Raw genomic sequence first — 21,498 nt, 5'->3', positions numbered from 1 at the left:
GTCAGGGTGAAATAAACATTTAAGACATTAAAGTACTGGGAGGGCCAATTAGAAATAGAAAGGCAATCAATTCAAGTGGGAAAGAAATAAGAAAGGGTAAAGTACATGCATGTATGGAAATGTCATAATTAAGGGTCAAGGAGAGAGCTTAGTTAGTTCTAAAGTGCAAGCATGAGGATCTGAGTTCAACAACCACATAAAAAGTTAAGTGGGACAAAGAGCTCTCATAATCTCAGCAATGGGGAAATAGAATTGAGGATGACCTTGAACTTCTAATCTTCCTGCCTCCAACTCCCAAATTCCAAGATTACAAGCATTAGCCACCATGTCTAGTTTATGTGGTGCTGAAAACTGAACACACACACACACACAGCCTCCCTCGTGCATACTAAGCACTCTTTCAAGTTCCTCACATCTCCACTCTACAGCTGGTTTCTATGCAAGGTTTATTCATTTCATTTCCCTACTTTGGGGTAGTGAGGGCGGTACTGAGATATTGCCTTTCTTTCTTGGCTCATCCAAGTAGCAGTGAGTATGGTACAGGGGCCAAACTCTATCTGTTCAAGGCACTGAACTGCCACCGGTGGGACAGATATAGAGGCATATAAAATGAAGAGGGAAGGCGATCACCAGAGCTGAACTGCCTATCAGCTACTGAGTCTCATTCATCTCACTGTCCAACCATTTTAATCTCTATAATGTCTCACTTCGTGTTTCAAGCTTCTCCATGCAGTAACTGCTCCCTCTCTGGAAACAAGCAGCCAAAAAAGTAACTGACTTTACCCAACTGAGAAAGGCCACAGAAAAAGAAGGTTGCAGCACAACAACCAAAAAGGAAATTCAGCAAAATGTTCTGCTGGCAGCTCAGGGCAAAACACAAGCACACTGTGTGGTCATGGAGCTGGCGGACACAGCCTCGAGATGTGACTGTACACCAGGAGGGGGACCTAGCAACCCCAGCCCCAGCTGAGCAACAGGGAACAGAATTAGGGAGCAAACTGCCATGCAAGTCCATATCAATGAGTCATTCTGCCAGCTGCAACAAGAGTTCATTCCTGAAAATCTGTCACATACTCATCTGTCACAAACAGCCAAGCCGCCAGCAACTAAGTCAGTGGAGGGCAGCTGTACCTCCACTTCCCCTCACAAGGTCTAGTCACCACTCAAAACATGGGAATTAGAAGGAAAACATGTCAGGCAGAGGAAAAATATAGATACCTTTCTGCCCTGAGTTTACTAGGAAGTAACCAAACTTTATAAGCATTTTTGAGTTCAGAGCTGCAAAAACATGAACCATAAGAGACACATTCACTCCACCATCAAAACATTCTACCTTGGATGTGCTGGAAGGTTGGTCTAACCTCTTAGTCTGTTCCCTAACCTGATAAACTAGCGTGACTCCTAATCTGTAAGTTTATTTTGAAGAAACATAAAGCACAGATATACTATGTACGATGCCAGGCTGGGAAGACAGCTCCAAGTCCCCAGCACTCATGGAGAAGCCAGGCGTGACAGCACAGCCTGCATCCCAGTGCTATAGCTCAGGTTCTGACTCTGGGCTAACTGGACAGTCAGTCTAGCCTAAGGGTGAGCTTCAAGCAAAGAGAGATCATGTCTCAAAGAAGGCATTCTTGTTTCATTTTTCGAAACAAAGTTTCTCTGTACAGCCATGGGTACAGTGAGCCTGGAACTCACTGTAGACCAGGGTGGCCTTGAACTCACAGAGAACTGCCTGCCTCTGCTTCCCAAGCACCACCACCTCCCGGAGAAGGCGGCATTTTGAAAATTGTCCCTTGGCCTCTACATGCACACAAATAAACACATTATCTCCCCACATAAATATCAATGTGCACGCATACACACACACACACACACACACACACACACACACACACACACAATTAAAGTAGCCAGGTAGGATAGAGCAGGCCTATGATCCTCATATTTAGGAGGCAGAAACAGGCTGATCTCTGTGAGTTTTTAGCCAGTCTGGTCTATATAGAGAATTCCAGGCAAGCAGGATTACACACACAGTGAGACTGTATCTTAAAAAAAAAAAAAGGTGTATCACTGAAATGACAGCAGTAGTAAGTAGGAATAATGGTGGCAGCGGAAGAATGGTTAGCTCAGTGGTTTCAGAGCACTTACTGTTCTTGCAGAGGACCCAGGTTTGGTTCCCAGCACCCACCCTGTGCAGCTCACAACTGCCTCTGACTCCGGCTCCAAGAGACCCAGTAATATTCTCTGGTTTGTGAGGGTACCTATCCTCACACGCAGGTACATATACATCAACACAGAATTAAGAAAGACCAGCAACATGGCTCATCAGGTAATGACCCTTGCCACCAAGTCCGATGACTTGAATTTGATCCCTGAAATTGCCATGAAACAGCAGATACCACGTTCTACAAGTTGTCCTCTGACCTCCACTTCTGTGCCCAATAAAAATAAACAAAGAGGGGACTGGGTGGACACAGTCCTGAAATTACAGCACATGGGAGGCTGGGGTCCTAAATTCAAGGCCAGTCTGAGATCAGAGCAGGACCCTGTCTCAGAAACTAAAATGAGGAGGTAATACATTTGACAACAGCTTTGGATTTCATTCTAGAAGTAATTATGGAAAATATAGGAAAGTCACTATTTTTAGTGGACTTGTATTATATACTTCATCAAATCTGACACTACTGACAGCAAAATGCATCATGAGTAAACAACCAATAAAAATGTAGCCCAAAGTACTCATCTAAGAATGAATGAAATAAGCGGGGTGCAGTGGCACAAGCCTGTGATCCCAGTACTCAGAGAGCAGAGGCAGGAGGATCACCATGAGTTCGAGGCCAGCCTGGTCTACAAAGCAAGTCCAGGACATAGAGAAATCAAAAAAAAAAAAAAAAAAAAAAAAAAAAAAAAAAAAAAAAAAAAAAAAGAAAAGAAAAGAAAAGAAATATGAGGCTAGAAAGACAGCTGCTGTCCAGAGAACCAGGTTCAGTTGAACACCTATGTAAAAAGGCTTACGACTGCCTGTAAACTCTGGATCCAGGGTATTCTACAGTCTCTTCTGGCCTCCACGGACTCTGACATACATATACACAAACACACATGCATTTTTAAAAGTCTTTTTTAAATGCATCTTTTTTTGTTTTGTTTTTCAAGACAGGGTCTCTCTGCGCAGCCCTGGCTGTTCTGGAACTCACTCTGTAGACCAGGCTAGCCTCAAACTCAAAGAGATCCACCTGCCTCTGCCTGGGATTAAAGGCAAATGCCACCACTCTGTCTCTGAGTCTTTCTACTAGCTGATTTTTCTTCTACTTCTAATTATAGATGATATGTTCTTGAATGTTATATACTTTTGTAAATCAGTAGTCTAGTCTCAAGCTCAGAGATCTGCCTCCCAAATGCTGAGATTAAAGATACGAGTCACCTTGGCTAGCTAAGTATTTTTTTTTTTAAGATTTTATTTATTTATTTATTTTATGCATATTAGTGCTCTAAGAGGGCAGTAGAGGGTGTAGATGGTTATGAGCCACCATGTGGTTGCTGGGAATTGAACTCAGAACCTCTGGAAGAGCAGACAGTGTTCTTAACCATTGAGCCATCTCTCCAGCCCCTAGCTAAGCATTTTTATAGTGAATACTTTTAGTTAGTATACGAGCCAAGAGGCTTCATCGGGGCACATCATACATATGTGTCATTGTGCCTTGCACATTTGCTTATGCCTTCCAGGAGAGACAGGTTTTTGGTTTTTTGATTGCTTTGGTTTTGGACAGGGACTCACTATATGGCCCTAGCTGGCCTGGATTCACAGATTTGCCCAGCCCTGCCCTCCACCCCCAGTGCTAAAACTGAAGGCCTAACCACATACCAGCCTAGATAGACAGCTTTAATGCTGGGATTGAAGGCATGCACATCATACCAGCCCAGACAGCTTTTAATCTCAGGTCCAGAGTCAGCCTATAATCCCAGTATGGCGAGCTGCAGGCAGTTGGATCTAGAACTTTTAGCCAGCCTGGGCTAAAACAAAAAGAAAAGAATAAAAAGAAACCCAGGTCCACTGGGCAATGGTGGCACATTCCTTTGATCCCAGCACTCAGGAGGCAAAGATAGGTAGATCCCTGAGTTCGAGACTAGCCTGGTCTAAAGAGAACAGTTCCAGGACAGCCGGGGCTACAGAGAGAAATCATGTCTTGAAAAACAAAACAAAAATTAAAAGAAACCTAGGTCCATCTATATTCAAAGTTCATATTCTTCCCCTACACACTGCGAGCTCCTCACAAAATCTATACAACAGATAAATATGCTTGAATTTCTCATCCAAGGGTAAGCGTTCTAAACCCCAGAGTAGGATCTTCTCCCTTAGAAATCAAGACTGGGCCAGGCATGGTGGTACAGCCTGTAATCCCAGGAGGCAGAGGCAGGCAGATCTCTGTGAGTTCAAGGCCAGCCTGCTCTACAAAGTGAGTCCAGAATGGCCAAGATTACACAGAGAAATCCTGTCTCAAGAAACAAAACAAAACAAAACAAAAAAAAAAAAAAAACAAAAACAAAAAAAACCCAAAAAACCAGACTGCATGCTAGCACAGGAAAGCTTCCTGACATATTTATCCTAGAACGGAAGTGGTGTTAATGAGAGTAACAATGCTTTCTCCCTCTCTGCACCCAATTTTAGCCAGCTGCTCAGGGGCTTCACGTCTTTCACTTTAAACAACATAAACACTGGCTCATTTAAGTGCCAGCCTCAGATGACACACTTACATGCTACTGCTTTAAAAAAAAAAAAAAATGCCATTTTTGGATAGCTAGGCACTAGGGGTTTCACCATTTTTGGCTGGTTACTTTTATCTATAGGGTCCCAGAGAATCACTTTAAGTTTCTGTCTGTTCACTGCTCAATCTGTCAAATTTCTTCACCAGGGACTTCTTTTAAAAAGCATGTAATCTCTCATCTTTTTTTTTAAACAATAAATCAAAACATATTCCTATGGGTAATTCCTAAACTACATATGCATGTTTTAAAATAATATTCTTGTAACATTTTTCCTAAGAATATAGTTGTTTTCACCCAAGTCAAGATAGTAATACCAGAAATGAGTTTTCCCCGATCCCTTATAGGGCATACTTAAGAGATGTCTTTTTAAATTACTAAACGTAAATAGCTCATTAAATATAATACAATTACTTTAATTGTAAAAAGGGAGTAATCCCACTATGTACATGTATTCTCGCCTAGTAGATTTAATGCCTTAAATTAATCTTTTCAGCATTAATATTTTAAATTAACCTTTGACTTTGGAAAAATGTAAAAAAAAACCCTGATGTCTCTCATTTAAAACATACGTGTATGCATGTAAAGCCATACTTTACTGGGTTCTGTTGCAGTTTTAACCACACACAGTTTTGTCGGGAATAGTTCATCCCTTCACACAGGCCTAATTACATCATACCTGCCCAAACTTAGGTGGTATTCCCTATCCGCCATAAACTACATGAAAAGGTCTGTGTAAAACTCCAATGCTCAAGTGGGACAAAAAGCCAAAGATAAATTCTGTAGCATTCCAATCCACAAAAATCTCACTCCAATACAAAATCTGTCACCAGAATGTAAGGGTACAGTGATCTACATTTTCTATTTCCTAATTTCTACTCTGTCTTCCCCACCCGGTTTCCAGGGACTACCTCGGGACACTCCTCTTATTCTCTGGGTCCTAGCCCTTCAAGTTTGCCATCATCACATTCTTTCTGAGCAGCCATCTGGTTCTTTGGCTTTTACTCTTTTCTATTAAGCAACAGTAAATAAACTGTATAGCTAAGTCTCTATTAACTGCTTTGAAAATGGGCTCCAATATTTTCAAAGAACATCAATTAGAATAGAGGAAAGAGGATCATACACACACAAAAGAAATGACCAGGTTTGATCTTGTCAAATGTTGTGGCACACACCTGCAATCCACCATGTACTCAGAAAGCTGCAATGGGATGATCAGGAGTTTGAGGCCAGCCTGAGCTATATGAGACCCTATTTTAAAAAGTATGAGGGCTGGAGAGATGGCTCTGTAGGTAAAGATGGCCTTGCCACCAAACCTGACCCCCACATGGAGGAAGGCGATAACCAACTCTTTTTTTTTTTTTTTTAAATTTTCAATATGTGAGTACTTCATGTAGGTGTATAAACCATGTATGTACCTGGCTGGTGCTTGCAGAGATCAGAAGTGGACATCATATCCACTGGAACAGTAATTAGAGACAGTTGTGAGCCACCATGTGGATGCTAGAAACCGAACTCAGGTCCTCCAAAAGAGCAGCAAGTGCTATGAACCAATGAGCCATCTCTCCAACCTTGAGCAGTGACTCTTGCAAACTGTCCTCTGACCTCTCTATACATGGACTCAGTTCAATTACTGTTATAAATGCTTAACAGTTACCAAAAGTTAGTGGATGGGAGGGGATCTTGAAATCTGATGAAGATCACAGCATTCTAGTGGACAGCATCTTTAAAAGCCCACAAAAAGAAACTTCACAGATACAGGGTGTATCAGCAGCTAAAACTAAGCCCCATTCAAAATTTCAATGATTCAAGTTTCATCTTGATAACACTGGTATTTCTGTCCAAAATATATCTTATTAGGCAGCTCTTAAAAGTTAAAAAGGTGTCTTTAAATGCCTGCTGACCTAAAATTGCCACGTTCTACACTCTAAAGGGACTGATTCTGTGTAGGACAATAAGATGCCAAATTCTGCTCAATGAAGATCAGAATACTATTTGGTGAACCTATTCTGCACCTGTAAAAGTAAAATAAGACTGGCTTGCACATCCCTAAGAGAGCATAGTATTTATGTGGGCTCTCCCTATGACCTCCTGGCAGAAAATCTAAGAAAGTCCTTTTCTGAGGCTAAGGGGCAGACCCAAGGCTTTCAACTACCTATTCAAGCAGGGTTACAATTCCCCTCCTCCATAATTAAGTTCCCTTTTTCACTCTCCATGCACGCATGAGTTGCTGTGACACTGACATGGGGGCCTGACATTAGTCTCTGAAGGTCATTTAAGTCTTTCTAAGCAGCCCTAAAATCTATGCAACATCCATTCTACAATGCCTGAATGTAGAATCTGATGTAGTCTTCAGAGCTAATCACCTAAACAATAAGAGGGCTTCAAAAATATGAATCTTAAAATGAACAAATCAAAGAAATAAATATGATAAAACTCAGCTACTGAGGAGACAATAGTAGGGTAGTTGAGATTGCTTATGCCTTTTATCCCAGAATGTAAAAGGCACAAACTAGAGGGTCACTACAAGTTCAAGGCTAGTCTATTCTACCCAGCAAGTTCTAGGCAGCTTGGGTTATACAGTGAGACCCTGATGTTATCTAACACGGGGAAAATGAGCTTATTAATACTACCACCCACATAGCTGGGTGCAATAGTGCATACCTGTAATCCTAGCACTTGGAGAGGCAGAGGCAGGTGGATCTCTGTGAGTTCAAGGCCAGCCTGGTCTACACAATGAGTCTAGGAGAGCCAAGGCTACCCAGAGAAAGAAACCCTGTCTTAAAAAAGGGGAGGGGGCAGGGTCTTGCTAGGTTGCCAAAGCTAGTCTGAACTCCACCTTTAGCCCATGCAGGCCTTGAGCTTTCAATCTTCTGGCCTCAGCTTTCCGAGTAACTATGATAACAGGCTTGTGCCACCAGGCCTAAGTCCATCTTGGTTCTCTACATTTCACTACACCTTGTTCTTTTCAGACAAGGGCTACAATTGCTGACTTTCTTACCTGCTGTCCTATAACCTGAGACGTTCTTTGAGGCTGGCGATATAGCTCATCTTAGTCTTAAACCTGCAACCGTTTTAGGAAGCCAGAGAACCTGCAGCGGTCGAGAAGCAGATGAATGAGGCTCCTGAGCCTCAACTCCCACAGAGATGAGAGTGTGGATAACGTCTGCTCCACAACACTGAGGGGAGACAGCCAGTCTTCATAGCCCAAAGCTAAAACAGCCTGTTTTAGGTTTTGTTTAGCAAGACAAGGTCTTTCTACATAGCCTAGAACTCACTCTGTAGACCAAGCTGGCCTCCAACTCAGAGAGCCACCTGCCTCTGCCTCTGGAGTACTAGACTAAAGGCCTATGCTACCATACCCAACATCTGTTTTAGTTTTCTGTAGGGTTTTTTGGTTATTGTTGGGAAAGGGTCTCCTGTAACCAAAGGCTGATTTTGAGTTTGCTATCTAGCCAAGGATGGTCTTGAACTCTTAACCCTTTTGCCTCTACAACCAAAATTACAGGTCCGTTTTTGTGGTGCTGGGGTTCAAACCCAGCAGCTTCCAGCATACTAGGCCAGCACTCTACCAAATGAACCACAACCTCAACACTAACTTATATTAAAATTCATAGCGGCAGGAATTGTGGTGCACACCTTTAATCCCAGCACTTATCAGGCACAGACAAGTGGATCTCTGTGAGTTCAAGGATAACCTGGTCTACATAGTGAGTCCTAGGATAGTCAGAACTATGTAGGAAGACCCTGTCTCAATCAAAACAAAACAAAATTCCAGCAGCTAACCAGCTCATGACACAGACAGGATCCACATACACTCCCCAAACTCAGGGAAGTGATGAAACATTCCATCTGGAACACAGTGGAAAAATTAGGAATTAGTTAAAAATTAGAAATCAGCTAGAGGCTTCTGAAAGTGATACACATATTTTAATCACAGCAATCAAGAAGGAAAAGCATATGGATCCCTGTGAGTTCAAGGCCAGCTTGGTCTACACGGTGAGTTCCAGGACAGTCAGGGCTACACACACACACACACACACACACACACACACACACACACACACACACCAAGGCGACCACATGATCTGTCTGCCACTTCCACGCTTGCATTTTATCCACGCTTCTCAGAGCTCTTATTAACATGAGAACAACATGACAGTGTTATCATCAGGCGAGAAAGAAAAACTTCCTTCCAAAAGGCCAAGGATGGTCATGAGACTTAGCCCATATCTAAGCTTCAGGGAAATCCAGAATGTTTTAAACTCTCCAGGCTGTTGCTGTAAACTATTAATAAAACACCAAACCCTTCCTTTCCTTCCAAATAAGCTCTTCCCTTCTCTCAGTACCTTCCACATGTCCACCCACCTGCCTGCCTTTCTTGTTTCACTCCACTTTCCTTCACTATCCCTTTTCCTTTCTTTCCTCCTTCCTTTACAGAGACAAAGGTATCTGGCACACAAACAACAAATACAAAAATACATGAATGACAACAATAAAATATAGCAAAAGGGGTTTATGGAAATGATATCCTATCCTATCATTCGCCATTTGTTCATTCACTGACCCAAATGCAGGCTAAGTACCAGCAGTGTGCCTTGTGCTAAAGAATGATTCCCTGAGCTTGCAAGCTGCTGAAGCAGACCTACATAAAGGGACACTAATACTCTCTAATAAGTGTGACTACAAATGTTAAATTCAGGTGTTACAGAGGCATCTGGCTTACTTGGGATTGGAATGGAGTCAGTTAAAACAAAAGCACCTGGACCTGCGGTGGTGGGGCAAACCTTTAATCCCAGCACTCCCTAGGCGGAGGCAGGTAGATAAATCTCTGTGAATTCCTCAAGCCTGGTGTACAGAGCAAGTTTCAGGACAGCCAAGGCTACACAAAGAAACCTTGTCTCAAAGAGAAAAAAAAATAACTTTTTATTTTTATTCTGTCTGAAAGGTCTTGCTGTGTATCCCAAGTTAGTCTTTTTTTGAATACAAAGTCTCACTTCGTATCCAACTGGCCTTGACTCACTATGTAGATCAGAGATCTATCTGTGCTACCATGCCTGGACCAAGCTCAAATTCATATTCAATCATTCATATTCTCTCTCTCTCCCTCCCTCCTTTTCTTGTTTGTTTTTGAGACAGGAACTATTGTGTACCTCTGGTTGTGCTGGAACTCAATATTTAGACCAGACTGGCCTCCAAATCCAGGTAGATCCACCTGCCTCTTAGAGTGCTGGGATTAAAGGTGTACACCACCACGCCCAGCCTAAACCTCAAATTCTTGATCCTTCCATCTCGGCCTCTGGAATCCTGAAATTAAGAGGAAGGGAGGCGGGGGAGGTGCCTTTAATAACAAATAGGCTAGCTACAAGAGTTTCAGGTAGACAGAGCAGCGAGTGCAGAAGAAATGTTCCAGGAACAGCGAACAGCTTGATAGGGCTGAAGTACAAGAAGTAATGAGTGATGAGCCTAATAAGGCAGACAGAACTGGAGACACAAGGGCCTTACATGGGAGGCTATAGCACTTAGAGTATGCTGAAGGCTACTGGGAGCCATTTAAAATTGAGGGCAGAGAGTGACATGATCAGATTTGCATTTAGAAAGCTCTCTTTGGCAGCAGTGTGGAGAATGCACTACATGAAAGGGTGAAAGACTGAGGCAGAAGCACTTCTAATTGACTGATAGAATCTAGGTAACAGGATGGGAAAACTGCAACAGAAGATGACAGCGTGCTCCACACTTAGGAAGGCAGCTTCTGTCCGATAAGTGTCTGCCTTTAACATTTAAATTACATTGCCCTGAGTAGTCATTTTTAGATGTTTTTTTGCTTTTTAGGTTTGTGTTGTTTCTTGAAATATGGTCTCCAACTAAGCCAGGCTAGCCTCAAACTCTCAGCGTATTGAGGATGACCTGAATTCCTTATCTTCTTGCTTTCACCTCCCAAAGTACTGGAATTTTTGGCGAGTGCCACTATGCCTGGTTCTAATGCAGTGCTGGGAATCAAACCCAGGTTTTTGCACATGCTAGGCAAGTACTCTACCAACTGAACTGCACCACCAGTCCTAGCTTGCATCAGTTTTTATATTCTGAAAAACTTGCTTATGTACGAAAGCAAAACTGGTGAGAATGTTAAGCTATTGTCAAATGTTACAGCTCTTCATGATTTGCAATTATTTATAAACTATAAATAATTTGAAGATTAAGATTATTTTATTATTAAAAGCTATAAACTTTTTCTTTCTTTCTTTTTTTTTTTTTTTTTTTGTTTGTTTCCTGAGACAGGGTTTCTCTGTGTAGCCTTGGCTGACCTGGACTCGCTTTGTAGACCAGGCTGGCCTCAAACTCACAGAGATCTGCCTGCCTCTGCCTCCTGGGTGCTGGGACTAACAGCATGCGCCACCACCTCTGCCTAATGTATACATTCTTTAGTAACTTTTTTATAACTTTTCTTGAGATAATGCTGCTATAACTGTACTTTATTTGTTAATACTAATGTACAGTAGCCTAGTATATGAACATATTATCATGTTTTGCTTATCCAATCTCGAAATAATAAATAGCTTTTTTCCACCATTTCTTATTATTTTTGTTAGTTTAATGCCAATATAGTTGTTGCTATGGACACTTTTGTAAATATGTCCTGGTATACTTGTATAACATAAGAATTAAGGTCAGGCTGGCAAGATGGCTCAGGAAGTAAAGGTACCTGCTGCCCAGCTACCATACCCACGTGGTGGAGGAAGAAAACCTACTCCTGTGAGTAATCCTCTGACCTCCGAACACACACTGTGGCATGTTCATGCCCACATTCATAAAATACACACAAAATATGTTTAATAATTTTAAAGAATCCTCCTTAAGCCAGGTGCAGTGGTGCACGCCTGTGATCCCAGCACTTGGGGAGGCAGAGGCAAGCAGATCTCTGTGACTCTGAGGCCAGTCTGGTCTACAGAGTGACTCCAGAACAGCCAAGGCTACACAGAGAAACCCTGTCTAAAACCAACCGAACAAAACAACCTCCTTAAGGTAGACACCCAGGAATAAAATGCCAAGGTGCAAGCGCGGTGTGTTGCACGCACTGGGCGGTATCCTAACACTGAGCCACATCTCCAGCCACCACATTCCTGTTTATAAGGTTCTAGACTCCCTGCCAGCTTTGCCTTGTTTTGTTTTTGTTTTCCAAGCTAGGGTTTCTCTGTGTAGTCCTGCCTGTCCTGGAACTCACGCTGTAGAGCAGGCTGGCATCAAACTCAGAGACCCACCTGCCTGCTGGGATTAGAGGCATATGCCACTATGCCCAGGTTTTTGGTAACAATTTTTATTTTTAATTTTAGCTACTATGATGAACCAACATTACCATGGTTTTGATCTGCACCTTCCTAGTAACTAAAGAGGCTTGATATCCCCAATTTTTTTTCAATAAATGACTTACTTTTTAATTTTCCCAAAATGCTGAGGTCAACCAAGCACCTCTGAAAACATGTAAAGTATGAAAAAGTAACACTGTGGCAGCAGCTACCTCCCAATAATTAACCAGAAGACTGGTCTCTCTCAACAATAGGTAAAACTATATGACCGCATCTAAGCCCTACTGAAACTCAACAAAAGGGCAAACTGGAAATGTTTGCCCTTTAGTAAGGAACAGTAAGGAATAGTAAGGGCCAGATAGTAAGGAATTGAAACAGAAACAGAGAATGCTCACTGTCATTAGGCACATATGTGGCATGTGCTGCGTAAAGGAGGTCATCCTCCACTACATATATGCACACGTAGAAAACAGCCTGCACAATACTAGACCCTGTCTCAAAATACCGAAACAGCCGATCACGGTGACACAGCTTTAATTCCAATTCGGGAGGCAACGCCAGACTGATTTCTGTGAGCTAGAGGCCAGCCTCTTCTACATACAGGGTTCCAGGCCAGCCAGGTCAGTCTAATAAAGACCTTTCTTTAAAAAAAAAAAAAAAAAAAAAAACAACAAGGGGCTGGAGAGATGGCTCAGAGTTAGAGCACTGGCTGTTCTTCCAGAGGTCCTGAGTTCAATTCCCAGCACCCACATGGTGGCTCACAACCATCTATAATGAGATCTGGTACCCTCTTCCAGCAGGCTGGTCTACAGACAGACAGAACATTGTATAAATAATAAATAAACAAACAAACAAAAACAAAACATAAAACACAAAAACTGAGGCTGGTGAGATGGCTCAGCAGTTAATAGCAGATGTTTCCCTTGTGAGGACCCAGGTTAGTTCCCGGCACCCACATGGCGGCTCACAACCATCTGTAACTCCAACTTGAGAGAAATGGATATCCTTCTCTGGCCTCCTCAGGTACTAGATGCACATGCATACAGGAAAATACCCATACGTGTTTAATTAAATATTTTTTAATTCAGTGTACTTTATACTAGAGTAATTCTGAAAGCTTGTTTTGTAATTGACCAAAAAATTACTATTTCTGTCTCAGTGAGGGCCAACATCTGATAGGACTCAACTTCAGCAAAGTACTACTGCAAACAACTGTGATTAAAAGAAAGGCAAGGCAAATTCAGTGACAGGTCAATGAGCCAGCACACACACCCTGCATCCCAGACTGCTATAACCCTTTTTAACAGACATTAACACAGCCTCAGGACCATACAATAAGGTTATTTCCAAATATCTGCGAAAAGTTGACAACAGTACTAATTCTCTGCCAATCTAGTAATACAGACGACTTTCCTAGCTCCATTCCTTGTAGAAATCGTGTTAATAAAGATGTTTTGGGATTTATGGTTTAAATGCCAATATTTTAAAAAACAGGACAAGTGTTACAAAAATTCCTGCTGGTATTTTTCAGAGTTGGAGGAAATAGAGTTTGACAAAGAGTATTTCCCAAGTGGTCTGGTAGGCAGCAAACGAATTAACAAAATCGAGAAAAGAAAATATGAAATGTATCAGGTGAAGACTTGACTTCTATTGGCAGGAGAAAAAAGCATCTGCACTGTATTATCAAGAATCTACAGCAAACACAATTCAATTATAATTAAAAACCTTCATGCCTTGTTGCATATGTTAAAACTAAACTTTGCCAACAGGTATCCTTTTAAGGTATTAATTCACCTTGGTTTATATCAATGCTTCCAGTAGGATTACTAATAGTATTCTCTTTGTGTTTGTTTGTTTGTTTCCCTGTGTGGCCCTGGCCATTCTGAAACTCACCAGGCTGGCCTGGTCTCTCTTGCTGTCTTTAAAAAATTGTTTTAGCGCTGGGCATTCCTTTAGTCCCAGCACATGGCGGATCACAACCATCTGTAACTCCACTTCCAGGAGCTCCAGCACCCTTCTGGCCTTTCGTGAACACCAGGTACATAGGCATGCAAAATGCCCATACACACATAATACAATTCTTAAGTTTAAAAAAAAAAAAAAGGCCCAGAGCGGTCAAGTGCTTTTACTGTGGCCCATAGAGTCAACAGGCATTGCAGCCAGGCCTTACACACCTCCATGCTGCCTAAGTGAGGCCTAGGGCGATGCTGCTGCGCAGCTTCAGGAAGGTCTCTCCAAGCTCCTCCTACTCAGCTAAGTCTTCAGGGTACTTTTAGGTGCAATTGTGATTGGCTAACCCACCTGAAGTTTGATTTTCAGATGTTCTTCTTCTACTTGGAAAAGTGTCTTCTTGAACTCCTCTAAATCTTACAGGCAGCAGTTTATTAGTATAGACTATAGACGTTTGAAACGGGACAAATCCCAATCTGAGCTAAAGTTCACTTCTGTGCTCTGATAACGAAAAGTCTATGAAAACACTAAATGAGGGGCTGGAGAGATGGCTCAGAGGTTAAGAACACTGGCTGTTCTTCTGAAGGTCCTGAGTTCAATTCCCAGCAACCACATGGTGGCTCAGAACCATCTATAGTAAGATCTGGTGTGCAAGTAGAATGTTGTATAAATAATAAATAAATTTTTAAGAAAAGAAAACACTAAATGATTGTAGGGAAAAAATGGTTAATGAGCTGTTGTTAAGCACTGAAAGAGTCTGATTTACATAAATTAAAGTGTTTATCATTCTCAGCTATCCATTAAGCCAAACACAAGACCCTCTAACCTGACAAAATAAACTTCACCATTATTAGCCTAGTTTCTCTCACCATACATACAAAGGAACATACAACACTCCCAATCAGCCCAAATTATTAAGATTTGGTGGTACCTCAAATGATGACCTGTCTTGCTGATTGCTAGAGTAGAGGAAACTGAACTGTAGTTACATCATTTGTTCTAGAAAGTAGGTACAAGAATGGAGAGGAAATGACAATGGCACAGAGCTAAGAGGCAGACTTACAAGGCATAACATGGCGCCACACCTGTGTGATCTTGAATAAAGCACTGAATTTCACTGGCCTTCAGCTGCCCTGACTGACAACACAGAAGCCAGTAGAATGTTCTCCATACATGATATGACTAAAAGAATTCAGAGTTTCTTAGGGAAATGGTAGGAAATGTACAAGATGAATCTGGATCATAGAAAGCAATGAATAGTACCAAAGATTACTACTGCAATTAATTCAGAAAGAACCAGCAGTCAACTTGGTGAGCCTCTCATAGGTCCAAGGCATGGGATCCACATGAAGAGAGAAAAATGACTCCTGAGAGTTATCCTGACCTCCACATGCATGCTGTCAGGGCATCACTCAATTAATCAATCAGTGTATATTGACACACACAGTCATAAAAGCAGAAGTGAAACTTGTTTGCTGTATAGTTCTGGCAGATGTAAATCATGGTGTCAGACATGCCAGACAAGCATTCTACTACTACTGAGCCATACCTCAGCAAAGTAAGGTAGTTTGTTTTTGTTTTCATTTTGGGGGACTTTTTATTTTTATTGTTGCAAAGTTAAGACTCAAACTCTTATCTACTGAAAACAGCAAGCTTTTTTAAAATTAGAAAATAAAAATGTTTTGAGATAGGCTGGGGACATGGCTCAGTGGTGAAGAGCACAGACTGCTCTTCCAGAGATCCTAGGTTCAATTCCCAGTACCCTTTTTTCTCAGCACTCTGAGAGGCAGAGGGAGGAGAATCTCTGTGAGTTTGAGGACAGCCTGGTCTACAAAGTAAGTCCAGGTCAGCCAAGGCTACACAGAGAAACCCTGTCTCAAAAAACAAAACATAACAAGAAAACAATTCCCAGCATCCACACGGTGGCTCACAACTGTCTCTAACTCCACTTCCAAGGGTCCTAACACCTGCACAGACATACATGCTGACAAAATACCAGTGCACACAAAAATAAAAATAAATGTTTAGAAATGTTTGATATAATGCCTTCTATAAAGATGTGTAAACAAATGGTCCTGAAGGACCACGTAAAATTGACCTATCACAATTCACTTTTTTTTTTTTTTAAACTAAGGGGCTAGAGAGATGGCTTAGTGAGAAAAGTGCTTACTGTGCAAGAATGAGGACCAGAGTTCAGATTCCCTGCACCTACATAAAATGCTGGGTGTGGCAGGAGAGATCTAAAATAACCCCAGCCCTATCTCAAAAGGTGAGCTGGAGAGTCACAGAGAAAGATACTATGGTATCAATATCTGGCCTGTACACATGTCTGAAGCTATACACACATGTATATACCACATATATATACTATTACTTAAAATCTGACCTGTTGATTGCAAATTTATAATCCCAGTGTATGCGTGATAGAAACAGGAGGGTCAGAAATTCAAGACTGGCTTCAGTAACAAGCAAGTTCAAGACCAGCCTAGGCTAGATGAGGGCCTATCTCAACATCTCCCCCATCACAAACATGCAAGCACACACATCTAAGCTAGGAGGGCTGGTATGTGTCTATAACTCTAGTTCTTAGGAGGTAGACATAGGAGAATCACTACAAGTTTGAGGCCAGCCTTGTCTCCATGGCAACGGGGTAATTAAAAAACCAAAAACTAGGGGCTTGAGAGATGCTCAGGGGTTAAGAGTACATATTAATTTTCCAGAAAACCAGGATTTGGTCCCCAGCACTCACAGAAAGCGGCTCACAAGCTCTCCTAACTCCAGTTACAGTGTATCCAACACCGTCTTCTGGCCTCACCAGCACAGGCACAGGCACACATACACTCAGGCACACATACATACACATAAATAAAAATAAATCTATTAAAAAAAAAATAAAGCCTCCAGGTAGTGACGGTATACGCCTTTAATCCCAGCACTTGAGAGGCACAGACTTGAGTTCAAGACTGGTCTACAGAGCAAGTTCCAGGATAGCCAAAGCTACACAGTGAAACCCTGTCTTGGAGGAGACAGCATGGTGGCACATGCCTTTATTCTCAGCATTCAGGAGGCAGAGACATATGGATCTCTGTGAGTTCAAGACCTTCTTGGTCTGCTCAGAAAGTTTGGCATGATGGCATGCATTCAACCCCAGCACTTAAAAAGTGCAGGCAGGAAATGCGGAATTCAAGACTGAGTTGTATAAGATCTTGTCTCAAAAACCAGAGGAATGGAGAGATGGTAGTTAAAAATGTGAACTGAGCTGGGCACAGTGGCACATGCCTGTAATCCCTGCACTCAGGGAGGCAGAGGCAGGCAGATCTCTATGAGTTCGAGGCCAGTGGTTCTACAAAGGGAGTCCAGGACAGCCAGGGTTACACCCAGAAACCCTCTCTTGGGGGGTTAGGGGTGGACTGTTCTTGCAGAGGCACAAAGTTCAGTTCCCAACACCCACATCAGGCAGCTCACAACCATTTGTAACTCCACCTCTAAGAGTGTTCAATGCCTCTGGCCTCCATGGGCATCATGCACATATCACCACACATACAAAATTAAAAAACAAGAAATCTATAAACTATTGAATCTATAGTTTGGAATCTACAGTACTAGAGAGAAGTATAAAGGTCCAAGGTTGGATGTGTCCAAAACTATGGGAAATAGCCTCCATGTAGATAAAAATAAGGTAATGTAATTATGGAAAAATAGTTTAAATTATAATTATCAGAAGATGAACTCTAGAGCTAGCTCTGAACACAGGAAGGGGTTTTAAGTCCCTCATCTCTACCCTGAATACAGCTACAAAAAGCCAGAAAAATGTTGGATGTTATTACAGAAGCCTAGGAAACACAGGACACATTATTCTTCCTTGTACAAACCACAGTGTGTCTGTACCTAGAATAGAATGTGCAGTTGTTGCCACACAAAAAAGGTAAAATAGAAACTGTCTAGAAAGACAACTGAAAAGAACAAAGGACAGAGGTGCTTGTGTAGAAAGCAGATTTTTTTAAAAATACAGACACACCTACAAGTGACTTTAATATGAAACGAAGTGGTAAAATGGAAGATATTTCTGCATCAAATCTTAAACGTTATGAAACAGAAGTCAGATGGATGTGGTGGTGCGCCTGTGATCCCAGCACTCAGGGAGGCAGAGGCAGGCAGATCTCTGAGTTTGAGGCCAGCCTAATCTACAAAGCCAGTTCAGGACAAAAAGGCTACACAGAGAAACCCTGTCTCCAAAAATAAAATACAAACAAAAAACAAAAACAAGGGGTTAGAGAGATGGCTTAGCAGTTAAGAGCACTGTCTGCTCTTTCAGAGGTCCTGAGTTCAATTCCCAGCAACCACATGGTGGCTAAAAACTATCTACACTGGAGTCTGATGCCCTCTTCTGGCCTGCAGGTGTACATGTAGATAAAGCACTCATATACATAAAATGAATACATAAAATCTTAAAAGAAAAAAGAGGTCAGGAAACAATGTTTCTTTCTTTGTCATCATTGCTATGTAAGCCCAGAACCTACCAAGCATTAGAGGTAAGATCTTACTATATATCCCAGGCTGGCCTTGAATCCACAATCCTCTGGCTTTAGGCTTCTGAATACTGGAATTAGCAGGATACAAGCATGTACCACCATGTTTGGTCATGCAGAATTTTAAAATTTTGTTCTTATAAGTTTCAGGCATATAACCATATGGCATCCAATTTTTCTTAAATTCTTTTCTTTTCCTTCTCTTCCTCCCTTTCTCCCTCACTATTTCTTTCTGTACGTCTGAAGCAGGATGTCATCTGTGCAGTCTAAGTTAGCCTTGAGTTTACTATGTAGCCAAGGATAGCCTGGAACTTCTGGTTCTGTCTCTACCTCCTAAGTACCTGGTTGTTTTTTGTTTGTGTTGAGCCTTGGCTGGCCTAGAACTCACTATGTAGGCCAGGCTGGCCTCAAATGCTGGAATTAAAGGCTTGAGCCACCACATCCAGCTAAGTGCCTGGCTTTGATACTTTTCTGTGATAATCTGAAGGACTGCTATGAGAAGAGAAAATCTCTAATATAATGTCTTTGTATTCAGTGACTATGGCTTTTACTAGACCCAATAAGAAGTAGCAGTTTACTTCCCAATCCAGATTTAAAATAATCAAAATCACTGCTGAAGTGGGGACTGTAGAATATAAGAAAAATAAAATTCAAAAGTGGCATAAATTCATAGGTAACACTTCCCAAGAAGCTCCTATGAGAAATATGGATTTTAGGCAACAAAGCCTTAATTTTTGAAACTGGCATTTTCATGTCTTCCTCAGAAAGCCCTAGAGCAGTGGTTCTCAACCTGTGGTTGAAAGACCCTTCCTCAGGGATCTCATAAGACCATCGGAAAACACAGATATTTACATTATGATTCATAACAGTAGCAAAATATCAGTTATGAAGTAGCAGTGAAAATAATTTTATGGTTGGGGGTAACCACAGCATGAGGAACTATATTAAAGACAGCAGCATTAGGAAGGCTGAGGACCACTGTCCTACAGTAAGCTTCAAATAGAAATCTTCCTTTTCACTGAAACGGTGCCAAGAAAAATAGGAACCTTCTGCCACCCCCCAACCCTCACCCCAAAGTCAGAGCCAAAGCAAAGACAGTAAATGCAAAGAAGATATTACTGAAAGGCACTGAATGTCACCCACTTCTGGTAGCCCAAGACAATGTGGCTCCAAAAAGCCTCAGAAAAGCACACTCAGGAAGAAAAGCTTGGCAGCTCACCATCATCACGTCTGACCACACAGTCGGCCAGAAGCAGACGGCAGACTTGTGCTCCTAGACGTCAAGGTCGACAAGCACCAGACCAAGGAGGCTGAAAAGAACTGAATGTCACTCAAGCAGCCAAGATCAACACCCTGTCGGGAAGAAGGTACAGTCGGTGAGTTCCTGACTACAGTGCTTTGGGTATTGCCAGCAAAACTGGGATTGTCTAAATTACTAACCCTAACTATACTTTCTGTATCATTTGAAAAAACAAACAAAAAAACAGTAGGGCTGAAGAGATGGCTCAGCAGTTGACAGCACAGTCCGCTCTTCCAGAGGTCTTGAGTTCAATTCCCAGCAACCATAGGATAGCTCACAACTACCTACACTGGGATCTGATGCCCTCTTCTGCATTCAGGTGTACATGCAGATGGAGCACTCCTACACATAAAATAAATAAATAAATCTAAAGAAACAAAACAAAACAAAAAAAACAGAAAACAAAAACCTGAGTCCAGGTGGTGGTGGTGCTTGCTTTTAATTTCAGCCCTTAGGAAACAGAGGCAGGGGGATTTCTGTGAGTTTAAGGCCAGCCTGGTCTACAAGGCAAGATCCAGAACATCCAGGGCTATTATACAGAGAAACCCTGTCTCAAAAAAACAAAACAAACAAACAGAAAAGTATCTGGGCTAGAAAGATGATGAGCCTGACCAAATACGCCATTCCTTGATTTATGGTAACAACTGTTACCAATCACTGAGCATGGACTAAGGAGGAGCATAATTTAATCCTCCAAATATTTCTCTAAAATATATCCTGCATTTTACAAATGAGCAAACAGGCTAAGAAAAGCCTCAAGAAATTATGTACAAATCTAAGTAAACTTTTTTGGGGGACTGTGGAAGAGATCTCATTCTATAGCCCAGGCTGGCCTTGAACTCATAACAATCTTCCTACCCATGTGTCCCAAGTGTTCCGACTATGAGCATGACCTACCACACCTGGTTCAATATTTATATTCTTTATGCTGTTGTTGTTTTACATTTTGTTTTTTGAGGTAGACATCTGTAACCCGGGCTGACCTCAAGCTCATTCCAAAGACCAAGCTTGCCTCAAACTCAGAGATCCATCTGTATTACGTTGGGATTAAAGATGTGCACCACCATGCCTGGCTTCCGAATTTAAAATCTTTTTTTCAATTAATTTGCTTATATTTCATGTGCATTGGTATTTTGTGTGAGGGTGTTGGATCCCCTGGAGCAGGAGTGAGCAGACAGTTGTGAGCTGCCATGTGGTTGCTGAGAATTGAACTCAGGTCCTCTGGAAGAACAGCCAGTGCGCTTAACCACTGAGCCCTCTCTCCAGCCCACAGAATTTAAATTCTTAACCAGACAGCAATACTACCTCCTATCATCTGGCAACACTGAATTATAGAAGTGGGGTGGGTAGTTGTAGGGTATGGTGTACACCTGCAGTTCAAACACTTGGCTGGAGGATCAGGAATGCAAGGAAATCCTGCTACAGCTAGCATAAGGTTAGGCTGGGCTGCATAAAACTCTGTCTCAGACACTAAAAACCAAGAGCCAGCATGGTGGGACACTACTTTAATCCCAACAGAGCCAGACAAATCTCTTGAGTTTAAGACCAGCTTAGTCTATATAGTAAAACTCTGTCTCAAAAAAAAAATTAATAATAATAATCCAAATGATGATGATAATAGATAAATAAATACATCAACTGGGAGCCAGGCATG

General features: G+C 41.8%; 1 protein-coding gene across 2 annotated transcripts in view; it reads right to left on the bottom strand.

The window, feature by feature from the left end:
• Wasf2 (WASP family member 2) overlaps window positions 1-21,498 on the bottom strand; it is a 65,259-nt gene that overhangs the window by 33,109 nt on the left and 10,652 nt on the right. Inside the window, exon 2 of one of the 2 annotated variants that reach the window (XM_055611005.1) lies at window positions 19,764-19,897. The exons of the other annotated variant lie outside the window; for it this stretch is intronic. The gene's annotated coding sequence lies outside the window, so the exon portion shown is untranslated. The remainder of the gene's footprint in view (window positions 1-19,763; window positions 19,898-21,498) is intronic. 2 annotated transcript variants of the gene reach the window in all.

The sequence above is a fragment of the Psammomys obesus genome, unplaced genomic scaffold, assembly GCF_907164565.1.
Source record: "Psammomys obesus unplaced genomic scaffold, mPsaObe1.curated_primary_1811, whole genome shotgun sequence".
Taxonomy (NCBI): Eukaryota; Metazoa; Chordata; class Mammalia; order Rodentia; family Muridae; genus Psammomys; species Psammomys obesus.
Note: the sequence above shows the minus strand (reverse complement) of the source record. Positions and strands in the feature narration are given on the sequence as shown.